Consider the following 16,989-nt stretch of genomic DNA (forward strand, 5'->3'; position numbering starts at 1 on the left):
ATCAACGAGTAAGGGGAGGGCAAAGCAGGAGAACCATGGGAAGTGCATAGGTCCAGGAAAGCAGCTGGAAAGGTGACATTCAGCATGTTCTGTGTAATGAAGATGGTTTTTCTGCCTTGAAGATGAGGGAGCACGCCATGATAGACAAAGCGATGACAATGCAAGTACAGGTGAACACCAGGATTTCTTCTCCAGTGCTGAATATAGATAATGGAAATTAGCATTTCTGCATGATAGAAATTCCACTTCACGTGAGACTTTTTACGGAAGGGATTGAATCATTTGAGGTAATGAGTAGTCGCATTATTAGTGAAGTACTACAAAAATTACTGGGTATTGAGGCAGAGCTTTGCTGTGTGACCATAAGCATAACCACGGAAAACCTCCTGTGGCCCCGTTGTGATTGAGGCACTTCCCTGGACCAGCAGATGTCAGAAAAGACCTGCAGGAGACCGGAGCCCTTTGGGAAAATCAGGTGGAGCCAGGTGAAGTTCCCAGGGCACATCTGCTGCCAGCAGTGGTCTTTGTCCCTGTAACTGCAGCCCAGCACAGCACAGGAAACCCTTTCAAAGACAACATCCTAGTTCAGTGGGTTCCTGGGATTGACCTAGATTTGAAATGGCCATTGGGAACCTGAGATACTTTCCCTTATTCCTACTAGACACATGAATATCCATTTACCTTCCTGGGTCATCTCTAGCAAATTCAGGCTGAAAAACTCGAGCATAGCGTGCTTCAAATGGCTGAGCCAGAACCCATCAGCTTGCCCCACTCTGGGGAATCATCCCCTTCCAACTAGGGATATGAAAGTTAAAAGTGTGAAAGGACCCGTCAGGTCAATGCGCAGGGGAAGGGAAAGACATAGGTATTGTGCTGCAGTGTCAGAAGGCAAAAAAGCACCGCACTGTGCCTCAGGGTAATCAAGGAGACCTAATCCAGTTCATCTGTGAGATAAAGGAAAGTGAAGGACGTTGAGTTGTGTCCTAACATGAAGAAGGATGTACATCACTGGTGAAGGAGCTGTCTTTTTGTGCCATCACCAATGCAAATTACACAAGAACTACATCAAATAAAGGTAACGTGTCCCACCCTGGCCCTGTCACACCACGGGGCAGCGGAGGGACCTTTTTCACTTTCAGCCTCTTTTTCAGAGAGGCTTTGCCCTCTCCCTGCGCACCACGGGGCAGAGCCTGGCCGTGCATGCTCCGTGAGCGCCGTGCAGGTCGTGGCAGGCTGCGGTGAGGGGACGAATGCCCTGGGCCCCCTTCCTGCTCTGCCCAGGCCAGCAAGGGCCCCGAGCGGCCTCGTGTCCCCTGCCCCTGCAGCTCGGGGCTCCCTTCCCCAGCCCTGGCTCTGCAGCACCAAGCCCTGCTGGGAGCCCTCCCCTGCATGCTGCCACCGCTCCCTGACGCTGCTGGTGCCCTCTGCCGGGCACTGCCCAGCCCAGCCCAGCCCCTGCCCACCTCTCCCCACCCCCCGGACCTTGCCTGGTCACCCAGTCTAGGTCCTTTCCACTTGTTCACTGAAGGCCTCTGAGACCTCTGTGCTGTGGCCTCGCTGTGTGTCCTGGCATTGCAGAGCTCCCATCAGCCCGTGCATCCGTTGGCTTAGCTTTACTGTGAAGACCCACTCGCTGCCCACCCAACACAAGGCACACGGCATCCCAGGAGAACCCTTAGGGTATCCTGGTGGCTCCCGATACCTCCCTGATGCTGCCAGCCCTGTCACGTTTCAATCCCATGAAGCTGCTTCTTGACCGGTCAGGGCCTCCAGGGGAACTGGGCATCCGCCAGTGACGACTCAGTCCAGCCCTGACTCCCTCACCCCCCATCCCGTGTCCTCATGCCCCTGTGTCCAGGTGGCACCCAAGCACAAGAGCGAGGCCTTGAGCCTGGCATTCCCGGAGCGCCTTCTGCACTCCAGTTTGGGAAGAAGAGCCCTGAGCACTGAGCAACTTCACTTTTAGTACCGAGATGCCACAACAGAGGCCAGGTGTCATTTAGGAATAAACACATTCAGAGAAAGCCTCTGGGTCACACAGAGGGTTGGTCATCTGGAAAAGAGGAATGAAAGCAAATATTTATCTGCAAACAGAATTTTAAAGAATACGTACCTAAAGGTCAAGAATTGCCTGAGATTAACTTGAGTAAAACTAGAAAAGGGAGATAGCCAATTGATTGCTAATTAAATATTACCAGTAGAATCAGTTTCTTCATTGTGGTTTTCAGGTCCTGGTTCCTCATGCTGTAGATGAGGGGGTTCACTGCTGGAGGTACTACTACATATAAAACTGCCAGCAGCAGGTCCAGGGATGGGGAGGAGATGGAGGGGGTGCCTCAGGTAGGCAAACGTGGCAGTGCTGACAAACAGGGAGACCACAGCCAGATGAGGGAGGCACGTGGAAAAGGCTTTGTGCCGGCCCTGCTCAGAGGGCATCCTCAGGACTGCCCTGAAGATCTGAACATAGGACAACACAATGAAAACAAAGGAACCAAAGACTAAAGAAACACTAAACACAAGTGCCCCAACTTCCCTGAGGTAGGCATCTGAGCAGGAGAGCTTGAGGATCTGGGGGATTTCACAGAAGAACTGGTCCACAGCATTGCCTTGGCAGAGGGGCAGGGAAAATGTAGTGGCCGTGTGCAGGACAGCATTGAGAAAGCCACTGCCCCAGGCAGCTGCTGCCATCTGGGCACAAGCTCTGCTGCCCACGAGGCTCCCGTAGTGCAGGGGCTTGCAGATGGCAGCGTAGCGGTCGTAGGCTGTGATGGTGAGAACATAAAATTCTGCTGATATGAATAAGAGAAAGAAAAAGACCTGAGCAGCACATCCTTGATAGGAGATGGCCCTGGTGTCCCAGAGGGCATTGGCCATGGCTTTGGGGAGAGTGGTGGAGATGCAGCCCAGGTCGAGGAGGGCGAGGTTGAGGAGGAAGAAGTACATGGGGGTGTGGAGGCGGTGGTCGCAGGCTACGGCAGTGAGGATGAGGCCGTTGCCCAGGAGGGCAGCCAGGTAGATGCCCAGGAAGAGCCCGAAGTGCAGGAGCTGCAGCTCCCGCGTGTCTGCGAATGCCAGCTGGAGGAACTCGCTCACAGAGCTGCTGTTGGGCATCTGCTAATTCTGGTCATGAGGTCCTGTACAAGGAGGACAAAGGCAGTGATAATGTACCACAAGCATATCAGAAGGAAACTCTTTCCATTTTCTCACTTAAATTCACCAAAAATTACCCATTTCTAGGCAGATATTTTGAAGGTCTCTCTCATTGACTCTGCCTGAGAGTGTCTCTGGGAACAGGGGACTCATCTGTGGGCAATGCAAGAATCAGTCCTGCACTACAGCCAGAGGTAGTAGCATGGTAGTAACATGGTAGTAACATGGGGTAGTCTCAGATTCACTTTACTGCTCATATCAAAGAGATTTCCCCAGTTTTGCTCCTAGTTCACCCAACTGCAGAGCAGGGTGTGGAGATTTAGTTATTTAATTATTTGTTTTGTATTTTTGGTTTTAGCTGCCCCACCACACCTGAGGAGTGTTTCTAAGGCATAAATCCTGGGCGTTCTGCTGCACTCCAAGTAAAACTTGTGGATCCTCAGAGGCAAAGAGACTGTCCCTTTAGTGCAGAGCGTCCCACACAGACAACACCCAGTCTGACCATCAGTGCTGGTCTGAGCTGTGCTGGCATCAGCAGCACATTTGAGCATTTGAGCTGCAGGACAATTGCCTTCAGAGGTTGCCTTGAGAAGAACCAGGACACTGCTGTGGACAGAACAAGACAGGCTCAAAGCGCCCATCTCCAGACCCCTCACCCTGTCCCCATACTCCCCTTCACCCAAGCACACCGAGGGCTCACTCCATGGGCAGGTGAAACCCCCATCCCCAGGCAGCCTGGGAACAAGAGCAGCAGCAGCACGGCCAGGTGGAGAAGCCAGGAAGAATGGCAGCGTCTACTTCATATTGGAGAAAGAGAGAGACCCATCCCGACAGATGCTATCTGCCATGAGCTATGTTGGCTTCAGAGAAACTCTTTGGAAATCCCATTTACATGTTCCTGCTGCCAGAGACTCACAATGCCAAGAGCCTGCAGATCTGTCCTGCCACACGCTGCCCTCTGTTGCTGTGCTCCTCACTGCCTCCAAGCCCTCTCTCCTTCTCTCCTCTCCCCGTGCCAGCTGCGGTCAGAGCCCCCAGCCCTGCTGCGCTGTGCACAGGAGCTGCTCCTGGGCACAGCTGTCTCTCTGCAGCGCTGCCCACTTGCCACGAGCTCCCCTTGGGCCCAGGAGCCAGGCCCAGCTCAGCAGCACAGCACCCGACCATGGCATCGCGTGCTCTGTGCCATTGGGCTCCCTCGAGGTGTCCCCAAGGCCTCAGGGCTGACAGCTCCCAAAGGCAGCAGGGTCTCTCCTGGGCTGTGGTGCTTGGAGCAGACTGACTTCATCACCAACTGCTCCTCACTGAAAGTGGGAGAGACTGGTTTTAGAAGTGTGATTTGTACTATTAAAGCTATTTTCTTCCCTTTCTCAAATACTTCTTGAGCTGTGTTGCCCCATGTGATGACGACATCAATGTACTGGAGATGTTCAGAAGCTTCCCCCTCTTCCAGGGCAGTCTGGATCAGCCCATTGCAAACGGTGGGGCTGTGTTCCTACCCCTGGCGCAGTCCATTCCAGGTGGACAGGACGCCCCTCCAGCTGAAAGCAAAGTGCGGCCTTCACACTGCTGCCAAAGGGATGGAGAAAAATGCATTAGCAGTATTAATTGTGGCATAGCGCTTGGCTGCCTTTGACTGCAGTTCGTACTGAATGAAGTTCTAGCATGCCCGGCACAGCAGCACTCAGCGGTGGTGTGACTTCATTCAGGCACAGAAGTCCACCGTTCTCTTCCACTCACCATTAGAATTTTGCACTGTCCATATGAGACTCCTAAAGGGTGAGCAAGTGTTGCTGATCACTCCTTGGCTCTGCAGTCACTGAACCAGCTCATGCATGGGAAGCAGGGAGTCTCTGTGAGTGCAATACTGCCTCAGGTGCGCTGTTGTGGTAGCGATTGGCACCTGCTGCTCATTGGCCATCAGCACCTGCACAGCAGAAGGGTCCTGTGAGAGAGTGGGCAAGGTAGACAACTGTTTGATGGTCTCCGTCTCTAAGGGAGTCATGGCCAAAGTCCATCCAGTAAACATTTGGATCTTTGAAGTACACTCTCTTGATTTAGTCAGTGCCAAGGTTGCACAGAGCCTCCAGGCCAGTCCCAATGGGTTGCTTTTGCCACTCCTTCCCAGTTAGGCTCACTTCAGCCTCCAGTACAGTTAACTCTTGGGTTTGATGTGCCAGGCCAATACTCCTCAGAGTCCAATACACCCGATTGTCCCCTTCCTCCCCCTGGATGGAGGCAGGATCCCTCTAGTCCTGCTCATAGTATTCATTACTCTATTTGGAGGACTGCCTGCTAGAAACTGGAGCAGTAATTTTCTCAGAAGAACCACTTTTTGCCAATGCTTTTCCTTGCGCTTCATGTATCCCTGCCTCTAGGGTGGAGGTAGGGCAGATTTTTGCATCCTGTTTTCTCATGGCCTTTCCGTGGTCACACAGTTAAAACCACAGGGTGGCACGTAGTATGCACCCACTATATCAACTTTCTTGAGCAGAGGGATGCTTACACCTGATTGCTGAGCTATTGGTTCATGCAGGTGGGGAGGAAGATGTATCCTCTTGTAGTTCTAGCACCTCGTGAGAAAATTTCTCTCTAGACGAGATGCAGGCCCATAGGGAAGAAGAGAGACTTTCATTGTAATGCTGTAGTTGGCTACATCCAACTACATCCGATTCATCCATGTGGGTTCCTCTTGGTCTTTCCAGGTCATTACTGCCAATGAGCTGGCATACGGTGATGGTGCGCTCTGTACAAACTTCTGCCACATGGGTCATGGGCACTCGACTTCATCTGGAACTTTGGACAGCCGTTTGTTGTCTAGGTCACTATCAATCACCTTCAGCATGGCTAATTCCCTCAGGTACCGGATACCCCTCTCCATGTTGGTCCACTTTCCTGGTTGACATACAAGATCTTTCTTGAAGGGAGAACTTTCCTTGACGCCTGACAGGATTAAATTCCTTGTGCCCTTTTCCAATGGCTTTGTCAATCACTCCTTCTCTAGAGGGGGATCCCAGCTGCTTGGCTTCCCTGCCCTTTAATTCCAGGCTATTGGCCCTGTTCTCCCAGCACGGGGGCAGCCAGGTGACAATGTGCTCACCAAGATGATGGCTGAAATCTTTACCCTTATCTCATAGCTTACCCTGGGAAAGGGATCATGTGTTTTCTGATGTTTTGGTGATTTCTTCTTCTTTGTCCTCCTGCTTCCATGGTGGCCCTTCTTTGGTGAAACCTGCCTTAACTTCTTCTTCCTCCTTTTCTTGTCTGGCTAGGAGTTTCTTCACTTTCTAAAGAAAAACTGACTTCCACACCCATTGTTTTCTCTTTAATAAAGAGGCAACCAATAGTGGCACAGGCTGGTTCTCTGGCCCAGCCATGGGGCCCATTTCAGGGGCTGGAGTGGCTGCAGAGCCCATCACAGGAGTTGTTCTGGCTGCAGGGCCTTTCAGAGGAGTTGGAGTGGCTGCAGTGCATATCGCAGTTTTTGGAGTGGCTCTAGGGCCTGTCACAGGGGTTGGTTTAAATTTAGGCCCATCTCAGGGGGTGTGGTGCTTGAAGTAGACTGAAATCATCAGCGACTGCCCTTCTCTGTACACAGGAGAGATGAATTTTACAAGTGCGATTTGTGCTATTAGAGTGTGGTTGTCAAACATGTTGTCCTTTAATCTGGCAAGTAGCTCAGCACCACACAGCAGTTGGCTCACACCAACCCCCCAAATGCTTATGTGTTGAGATAAGGGCAGTTTAACGGACCGAAAGGGAAGAGAAATAATAATAATAGTAGCTTTTAATGATGATGATGATGATGATGATGACGATGATGATGATGATAATGATGATTATGATGATATTTATTATTTTTATTATTGTTATGTACAAAGCAAGCTGTGCACAGTGCAATTGCTCATTACTTACTGATGTCCAGCCTGTCCCCAACTGGTAGAACATTGTGGTAACCACCTGCACCTGCTCTTCTTTGACCTTCAACGACTCCACAAACAGAAGGCTCCTCCCAGAGCCTGGGCAAGGTAGACAACTCTTTAATATCCTCTGTCTCCAAGGCAGCTGTCCCAAAACCCTACCTGTACCCTTTTGGATCTTTGAAGTACCCCCTCGTGGGGAAGTCTATGTCAAGGTTTCATAGATCAACATTCTTCTTCCTCCTTTCTTTTCTGGGTAGTAGTTCTTTTCCATTCTAAGGAGCCTGATTTTCACACCCATTGTTTTCTCCTGCATATAGAGGCAACGGATACTGGCACAGGTTGGTGCTGTGGCCTAGCAAGACCAGACCTGGGGGGTCTGGTCTAGTCCCCAGACTAGACCTGGGGCCTGTCCCAGGGGCTGGAGTGGCTGCAGGACATGTCAGAGGTGTTGGAGTAGCTGCAGGGCCTGTCACAGGGGTTGCAGTGGCACTGACTGAGGCTCAGTAAGCACAGACCAAGTCCCAGCACATTCCAGTGATTTGTGTCCCTTTGGAATTGCCAAGGTGATAACACCTCCTTTTCAAGCACTTCTACAGTTTTTAAGGATTCTGCATGTGCTCGGGGGGAAGCTCTAAAGCCCTGGAGGTGCCCACTGCTCTAGGTGCTTGCCCAGATCCTCTCCCTGCCTCTCCTAACTCTCCTGCCTTGGGGCAGGTCTCTGGAGGGCATTCTTAAATAGTTGTTTATCCTTAAACAGAAGTTGAAACGCATTCAGGAGACATCACAATAGGAGCATCCCAAGGATATTCAAAGCTTTGTAGAGCTAGTGTAATTAGCCTGGAGGAGAAGGGGAAGGTGAAGGGGAAAGGGGGATTGAATAAGTGTCCCTCCGTTTTCTCCCCCTAGATTGGCTCCCTAAAGCAAAAAGGTCAAGAGTGTAATTCTTAAGTTTCTGAGCGATGGTTCCTGAGGTACGGAGGTGATGGCAATGCTCAGTACAAATAACACATTTATCACATGACCAGATATTTTATAGAATCATAAGCCAGTGTTACACAACATAGCAAAATAACTTTAAACCAGCCCCAGAAATGATGAACAGCACAACGGGAACACATGCAGTAAGTAATGTGCTATACAACACATTTCTGAAAGCAAGCACAACAGACCTGAGATCCAAAACGTCGACATTGTGATCAGCAACTACTAAACTGGTCTAGTGCTTATAACAATTTAATTTTAGCACTCTCTGGTAAGATCTGTCATTATATCAACCCTTCGTGCCCCACTCTGCGTGCCAAAAAGACTGCTGTGGTTTAACGCGGCAGTTCGAGTACATGGAATTATTTGAACAGGTCCAGAGGAGGGCCACAGAGATGGTCAAGAGGCTGGAGCACGTCTGCTATGAAGGCATGCTGAGCAAGCTGGTACTGCTCATCCTGGAGAAGACAAAGCACTGGAGAAACCTTAGAACAACCTTGCAGTACTTAAAGAAGACCTGCAGGAAAGCTGGGGAGACAGTCTTTGTCAGTGAGTGTAGTGATAGGACAAGGAGTAATGACCTTAAACTAAAAGAGGGTAGGTTTAAATGAGATATATGGAAGGAATTCTTTAGAATTCTTCAGAGGGATCTGGATAGGCTGGATTGCTGGGCTGAGGTGAATGGGATGAAGTTCAACAGGGCCAAGTGCAGGGTCCTGCAATTTGGCCACAATAACTCCATGCAATGCTATAGGCTTGGGGCAGAGTGGCTAGAAGACTGTGAAAAGGAAAGGGACCTGGGAATGTTGATTGATGCTCGGCTGAACATGAGCCAGCCGTGTGCCCAGGTGGCCAAGAAGGCCAACGGCAACCTGGCTTGTATAAGAAACAGCGCGGCCAGCAGGAGCAGGGAAGTGATCGTCCCCCTGTACTCTGCTCTGGTGAGGCCGCACCTCGAGTACCGTGTTCGGTTTTGGGCCCCTCACTACAAGAAGGACATCGAGGCCCTGGAGTGTGTCCAGAGAAGGGCAACCAAACTGGTGAGGGGTCTGGAGCACAAGTCTTATGAAGAGTGGCTGGGATTGTTTAGTGTGGAGAAGAGGCTCAGGGGAGACTTTATTGCACTCTACAACTTCCTGAAGAGATGTTGTGGTGAGGCGGGGGTCAGCCTCGTCTCTCAGATAACTAACGATAGGACTCATGGAAATGGCCACAGGTTGCGCATGGGGAGATTTAGATTAGCTGTCACGAAAGACTTTTTCTTTCAAAGAGTAGTCAGGCACTGGAATGGTCTGCCCAGGGAGGTGGTGGAGTCACCGCCCCTCGCAGTGTTCAAGAAGCACCAGGACAAGGTGCTACGGTATCTGATTTAGTAGCTTAGTGGGTAGTAGTAGTGATAGGATGGTTGGACTAAATGATCCTTTCCAACTTTGTGTTTCTATGATTTCTATGATTCTATGATAGGACGAGGGGAATGGTTTTAAACTTGAAGAGGGTAGATTTAGAGTAGATAGTCAGATGAAATTCTTGACTTGGAGGTGAGGCACTGGCACTGGTGCTGTGGGTCCAGAGGTCACCCAGAGGGACTTTGGATCAGCCCATGCCCTTGTGTTTGAAGGAACAGCTGGCGAGAGTGGAGAGGCATCAGTGAAATCCTGGCAATACCAGAGTGAGAGCCAGGTGGGGAAGAGAAGTGGCTGTCTGCAGCCTTCAGAGAGGTGTGGGACAGCACAGGAAAGCCTGCAGAGGAGAAGGCAGAGGGCTCTGACAAGAATGGAAGGCCGCAGCAGCACTGACATCTTTGTCTCCGCAGCCATGGCTTATGAGGAGACGTGTTATACTCATGGCACTGGGACCATGTATTTTCCTTTCAACCATGTGCAGACACTGGGAGGTGTCATACCATTGTCCTTCACATGATATTATGGGGGCATCGTCCCCCTACCCCACAGACCCCAGGAAGAGCCCTGAGTGAGACATGGGGGTGAAGGATCTGTCCTCCAGTGGCTAGGGTCAGGTCTTGGCCCTTCTGCTTCACAAAAACAAAACGAGCTTACCTAACCACAGACCTGATACCCACAGAAGAACACCAAAGCTCCCCAGTAAAGTTTTGTTCACTCTCTAAACCAGAAACGAGAAACCTGCTTGCTTGGGCACCCTGCCTCTCTAACTTTGTTTAAACTCTAACACAGAAATTGAAAACCAAGTCCCTAGGGGACTAGAGAGAGGTCAGCTCTGCCTCAGGATCTCCTGCCCCAGCAGGAGGAATGGGACTGGGGCAGTGACTGGGAGGTCACTTCTGTCTCTGCAGCTGATAAGGCAGCAGCAGGGACATGTCACACAAAGGGACTGTGAGGTCCCTTGTGTCTGGAGGTGGCAGGTCACCCTTGGCTTCTCCCTGGGATCTGCACTTTGGGGCTGACACCTGCCAGTGGCCCTGCTAGGCTATGATCACAGCCAGGCTTTGTGTTTCAAGGAACAGCTGATGAGGGTTGATGAGACATTGGTGAAATGATGGAAATGCCGGGATGAGAGCAAGGTGGTGGAGAGAGATGGGTGTCTGCAGACTTCAAGGAAATAGGGCAAAGTGTGGGACAGCATAGGAAAGCCTGCAGAGGAGAAGGCAGAGGGTGCTGGCAAGAAGGGAAGGCCCCAACAGCCCTGACTTTTTTGTCCCCTTGGCTAGAGCTTCTGAGGAGACGAGATAGAGTCATTGCAATGGAGCCTCTTTGCTTCCTTGATACCCTGTGCAGGGGTGGGGAGGTGTCCTAATGAAGTTCTTCTCGTGGCATCACACTGCCCACCACATCATACAGACCCCAAGAAGAGCCCTGAGCCAGATGTGGGGGTGCAGGATCTCCCCTCCCAGTGGCTGGGGTCAGGCCTTTGCCCTTCTGCTTCACCAAAACCAACCAAGACTTTTCTCAGCACAGCGCTTTGCCTGTCTGTAATCACGGCCTCCAGTTAGCTGCCCTAACAAGTCCCTGGGGAGGCTTTGTTAGTAACAGACTAGAATAGCCAACAGAGTGTATAGTGTACTCTAATACTACAGGATAGAGTAACCAACAGAGGTGAGACAGGTACTCTGAGATCATGAAAGGCATCAGAAAGCTGATCCCAGTTAGATGACTGATATGGGGAGGTCAGGAGTAGCCTGGCCAGGAGATGTGTGAGATTTGGGGGTGGGAAGAGGAAGGGAAGAGGAGCTTGGAAGCTTCCTTTCTAGAGGTTAGAGGGTTCATGTAATGTTGATGCTGTAACACTGACTTCAAACAGTCTTCTGTGTCCCTTACACTATTTTCAACAGTAACAAAAATCCCTCAACATAAACATTAGTCCACCACCCTGACAGGAATCCACTACTCTAATGCAGAAGTCAAAGTATCACTTCTAGGAAAACTCAGCCCATAGCCCCTTTCCCTTACCTTTAATTTCTTGCTCACCCTAATCACTGCTCTTAACACTAACATTGAAACGCTCTATTTAAACCCAGACTTTTTGAGAAACCTAAGCAAAACCCTTAACCATAGTGCATGCCCATACCCTAACCAGAGACCTGACTCCACAAGCAGAAATCCAAAAACACCCACTAAAACTTTGCTTAATCTCTAAACGAGAAAGTGAAAAACAGGTACCGAGGGGGGGTTCTCGAGGGCAGCTGCGTCTCCCCTAGGTCAGCTCTGCCTCAGGATCTCCTGCCCCAGCAGGAGGAATGGGACTGGGGCAGTGACTGGGAGGTCACTTCTGTCTCTGCAGCTGATAGGGCAGCAGCAGGAACGTGTCACGCAAAGGGACTGTGAGGTCCCTTGTGTCTGGAGGTGGCAGGTCAGCCTTGGCTTCTCCCTGGGATCGGCACTTTGGGGCTGGCATCTGCCAGTGGCCCTGTTAGGCCAGCAGAAGGCCCCTGCTTGGCATGCTGCCTGTGGGATCCCCTCTGCCTCCATCCCCAGGAGGACCCAGACAGAAAGAAGGCCCGCAGAGGGGTTGTCCTGTCCCTTCTGCTTGAGTCCAGGACTGGACAGCAGGAGGCACAAGGCTTGGCTGTGTCTAGCCAAGAAGCTGCAAGGCCAGCAGCAGGCCCAGGCCTTGGGAGATGCTGCTGAGGTGACTTCTGTCTGCTTGGCTGACAGGCCGCAAGGAGCCTGATGGGTTGGGATGCCTGCTTCAGGAGTGGTTTCCACCCTGGTGGAGCTTTCTTTGGTAGTAGGAAAGAGCAGGAGAGGAAAAACTGCCACAAAGTGTACCGTGGAAGGTTGGCACTGGCCATGAGGAAGAAGAAAAGTCGAGGGGATCAACTGGCCTTGCTGCTACAGACTAGGGCAAAGAAGGCATTAAGTGTCTCAGCCTTTACCTCCTCTCTTGTCACCAGGTTTCCTCCCACATCCATTAAAGGATGATGAGTCTTCTTAATCCTCCTTTATTAAAGTGTTTATATTAACAATTTTTATTGTCTTTGACGGTAATAGATGGATTGAGCTCCAGCAGGGCTTTGGCCCTTCTGATTTTGACCTGCACAGCCCCATAACGTTCAGGGCACACCACCAGACAATGTGACAGCAAGCATGAGAAGGAAGCACAGAAGAGGTGGAACCTGGCAGCCTTCCATCCCCTGCCCTTCTGTGACTCTGCACTGCAATTCCATTCAGCTGCTTCCTCCTGTATTATCTAAACATCCCTGCAGCTCCTGATGCTGCTTGTCAGAGATAGCACAATCACACGAAGGTTGAACTCTTTGCCTGCAGATGTTAACAGCTGACAGAAAAGAGCATCAGTCCAGGGGAACCTAGAGAAATTTCAGGGTTTTGCCTACAGGAACCCCTTGATATTTACAAGGAGAAGAGCCCAGTCCCGCACAGGAGGAAGAGGAACCCCACACATCAGGGCAGATTGGGACCCTGCCGAGTGAGCAGTGCCCAGGAGGAGGAGGGCCTGGGCACCACGAGGGATGCCATACGAGCAGTGGTGCTGCTCCCCAGGAACCAGGCCAGCTTCCTACAGAGCTGCCTTATGAGGAGCATGGCCACCAAGAAGATCTGAGTTACCAGACTCAGCTCAGATCAGGTGTGACATCACACGGACAAGGGTTGAGAGCCAGCAGAAAAGGGGTACAGGTCTGGGAGTCCCTAGCACAGTCTGGTGTGGAGAGGAGCAAGGGCTGTGACAAGGCTGAGAGTCCCAACAGGACCCAGGGCTTTGTGTCCATGGCTCTGGCTGTTGTCTCTGCCACTGAGGCCTAGGAGGAGACAGCTTATCGGTAAAGCACCAGGGCCTCATTGCCTCCTCGCCCCCACCCATGAACCAGGCAGGGCTCGTACCATTCTCCTGCACTTGGCCATGCACATCCCCATCTCCTCCTGCCCCACGAAGAGCCCTGAGCAAGGTGTGACAGGAACAGGTCTCTCTTCCAGGGTTCCAGGGGTCAAGGCCTGACCCTTGTGCTTGATGAAATTCATCCAGCTTGCAAAAGTGACATCAGGGTCACCTTCACACTGCCTTTGTCTCCTTGTCCTCCCTGCCTCCAATGCTCTGCTCTAACGAGCTCCAAGGGAGGCTGTGTCAGGGCTGGCCCTCAGGGGGACACTGCAGGAAACTTGCCTCTGACTCGGACTTGTTGAGAGATGTCTTCAATTGTCTCTCAGTGCCTGAGGTTCGTGGGCTCCTGAGCAGAGCCCCCCGAGGGGGGATTCCAATGCCTTGGGCTGGGCGTCTGGTGCGGAGCTGGGCCGGGCTCGTGGGACAGAGAGAGCTCGTGGCAAGAGGGCCGTGGTGCAGAGAGACAGCTGTGCCCAGGAGCAGCTCCTGTGCACAGCGCAGCAGGGCTGGGGGCTCTGACCGCAGCTGGCACGGGGACAGGAGAGAAGGAGAGAGGGCTTGGAGGCAGTTGTCACTGGGAGGATGCTGGGAGCTGCCTGCAGGAGAAATCTGCACAGCCCTTGACAAGGTACGTCTCTGGCTGCAGGGCCATGCAGCTGCACGTCCTGGAAGGGTCTCCTGCTGGGTCTTGTTGCTGGGAGGGCAGTGGGCAATGCAGTAGGCTTTGGGGGTCCTGCTGGATGGCACTGCGAGGTGAGGAAGTCTGGCAGAAGCCCCTTGGGGTGTCATAACCCAGCTGCCCCTGGTCAGCCAAGATTGGAGTGTCCAATCCTCCTCCAGACACTGCAGGGGATGCAGATGGGATAGTGGAACAGGCTGGCCTGCAGATATTCATGTCTGTCTGTGGGGTGTTCTTCTGGGCTGGAGGCTGCTCTCCAGCAGGATGCAGCTCTCTCGTGGCATCCTTGTGTTATCCAGGTGCCCCAAGGAGAAGACACCTCCGTGCTAAGGCCATGTCCGAGCTGCTGGATGGCTGCCTGTGGGCAGCTGGAGTGAGGCCTCTGCAGCCCTGGCAAAGAGGGAAAAGCTGAGATCCTGCTCATGCAAGACCAGGTGAGGATCCTGTCCAGCTGCACTTGGTCTGGGGCTTCTCTGCTCTCAGCTTTCAGTAGTTTCTTCTCCTGGGAACACCGAATAGATGGTTCTTCCTAAACATTACAGGCGTAGCTACCAGAAAATGAAGCAAATAAATGTCCCTTCTTCTACACAATCGTTGGGTACTTTCCTTGAAGCAACACTGCAAATCTTCTGGTCTGACCAGTGGACTGAACTTGAGTTTCCCCCATGTTCCTGCTTCCCTCCTGCTGCACAGCAGGAAGGACTCCTCTGGAGCCCAAAGCAGCCCCTGCTCCCAGTGCCACTCTCAGCCAGCACCAGCTGCAACTGAAGCAGGAGAGCTGCAAAAAGGTTCTTCTGCACAGAGAGAGGCTTGGGCTGGGGGTGCTCTAAGGCTTGCAGTAGGTTTTCCTCAGAGAAGTCTGTTTTAACTTTTTTCTGCCTTATCCTCTTCAACAGACAGCTGTGTTTAATGTTAGCAAATGCCCAACATCAGCTGTGTGAGCGAGTTCCTCCTGCTGGCATTCGCAGACACACGGGAACTGCAGCTCCTGAACTTTGGGCTCTTCCTGGCCATCTACCTGGCTGCCCTCCTGGGCAACGGCCTCATCCTCACCGCCGTAGCCTGCGACCACCGCCTCCACACCCCCATGGACTTCTTCCTCCTCAACCTCGCCCTCCTCGACCTGGGCTGCATCTCCACCACTCTGCCCAAAGCCATGGCCAATGCCCTCTGGGACACCAGGGCCATCTCCTATCAAGGGTGTGCTGCACAGGTCTTTTTCTTTGCCTTTTTGATTGGAGCAGAATTTTATGTTCTCACAGTCATGTCCTACGACCGCTACGTTGCCATCTGCAAGCCCCTGCACTACGGGAGCCTCGTGGGCAGCAGAGCTTGTGCCCAGATGGCAGCAGCTGCCTGGGGCAGTGGCTTTCTCAATGCTGTCCTGCACACGGCCACTACATTTTCCCTGCCCCTCTGCCAAGGCAATGCTGTGGACCAGTTCTTCTGTGAAATCCCCCAGATCCTCAAGCTCTCCTGCTCAGGTTCAGACTACCTAAAGGAAGTTGTACTTCTGGTTGTTAGTGCATGTTTAGCATTCGGCTGTTTTGTTTTCATTGTGGTGTCCTACGTGCAGATCCTCAGAGCCGTGCTGAGGATGCCCTCTGAGCAGGGCCTGCACAAAGCCTTTTCCACGTGCCTCCCTCACCTGGCTGTGGTCTCCCTCTTTCTCAGCACTGCCCTGTTTGCCTACCTGAAGCCCCCCTCCATCTCCTCCCCATCCTTGGACCTGCTGGTGGCAGTTTTATATGTGGTAGTACCTCCAGCAGTGAACCCCCTCATCTACAGCATGAGGAACCAGGAGCTGAAAGCCACACTGAAGAAACTGATTCTAGTTGTATTATTTACTTAGTAAGGAACTGTCTATCTCTCCTTTCTAGTTTAACTCTAGTTAATCTCAGGCAAGTTGTGACCCTTAGGTGTAGCATTTGTCCTGGTTTCAGTTAGGACAGAGTTAATTTTCCTCCTAGTATCTGGTAGGGTGCTCTGTTTTGGATTAGGATTAGAAGAGCGCTGATAACATGCTGATGTTTTAATTGTTGCAGAGCAGTGCTTACACCAGGCCAAGGACTTTTCAGCTTTTCGCTCTGTCCTGCCAGCAGGCAGGCTCGGGGTGCAGCAGGAGCTGGGAGGGGACAGACCCAGGACAGCTGACCCCAACTGGCCAAAGGGGTATTCCATACCATCTGACGTCATGCTGAACAATTTATATGGGGGTACTGGCCACGATAGGGTGGCCGGCTGCTTGGGGATAGGCTGGGCATCGGTCAGCGGGTGGTGAGCAATTGCATTGTGCATCACTTGTTTGTACACATTATTTTTATTACTATTATTATTATTATTAATATGCATAGTCGGCACAAAGCCTTTTCCACGTGCCTCCCTCACCTGGCCGTGGTCTCCCTCTTTGTCAGCACTGCCATGTTTGCCTACCTAAAGCCCCCCTCCATCTCTTCCCCAACCCCGGACTTGGTGGTGGCAGTTCTGTACTCGGTGGTGCCTCCAGCACTGAACCCCCTCATCTACAGCATGAGGAACCAGGACCTCAAGGAGGCCATGAAGAAACTCTTTGGATACATGCTTTTTTTGAACCATTAATGTTCACTTGAGTTCCAGGTTTATTTCAGAAACTGGAAAATATTTTTTATTATTTGTCTTTATGAATATTTTCTCCAAGTTGTGGTTTTCATTTAAATAAAGTTATTCTTGACATTCTGCCTGTTATTTTTTCTAACTTACTTTGACCCAATAGTCTCATGTAAAACTGGGCTTCACGTGTAGATAAATACAGTAAAGAAGCCAGGAGAAATTCATTGTTATCAGCTGCCGTCTCTTCCCATCTCCTGTGCAGGTGGGGGAGCAGCCCCATCACGCCCGAGGGGCTCAGGGCCCAGAGCCCAGCTGCCACAGGGAGGAGCAGCCCCGCTGGCCCTCGCGGCTGCCCCT

At 51.8% G+C, this 16,989-nt stretch overlaps 1 pseudogene; it reads right to left on the minus strand.

Annotated features, from left to right (window-relative positions):
* Positions 1-735: 735 nt before the first annotated feature.
* LOC136787574 (olfactory receptor 14J1-like) lies at positions 736-2,730 on the minus strand (annotated as a pseudogene).
* Between the last annotated feature and the right edge of the window lie 14,259 nt (positions 2,731-16,989).

Source organism: Anser cygnoides, chromosome 30 (genome assembly GCF_040182565.1).
Source record: "Anser cygnoides isolate HZ-2024a breed goose chromosome 30, Taihu_goose_T2T_genome, whole genome shotgun sequence".
Classification (NCBI taxonomy): domain Eukaryota; kingdom Metazoa; phylum Chordata; class Aves; order Anseriformes; family Anatidae; genus Anser; species Anser cygnoides.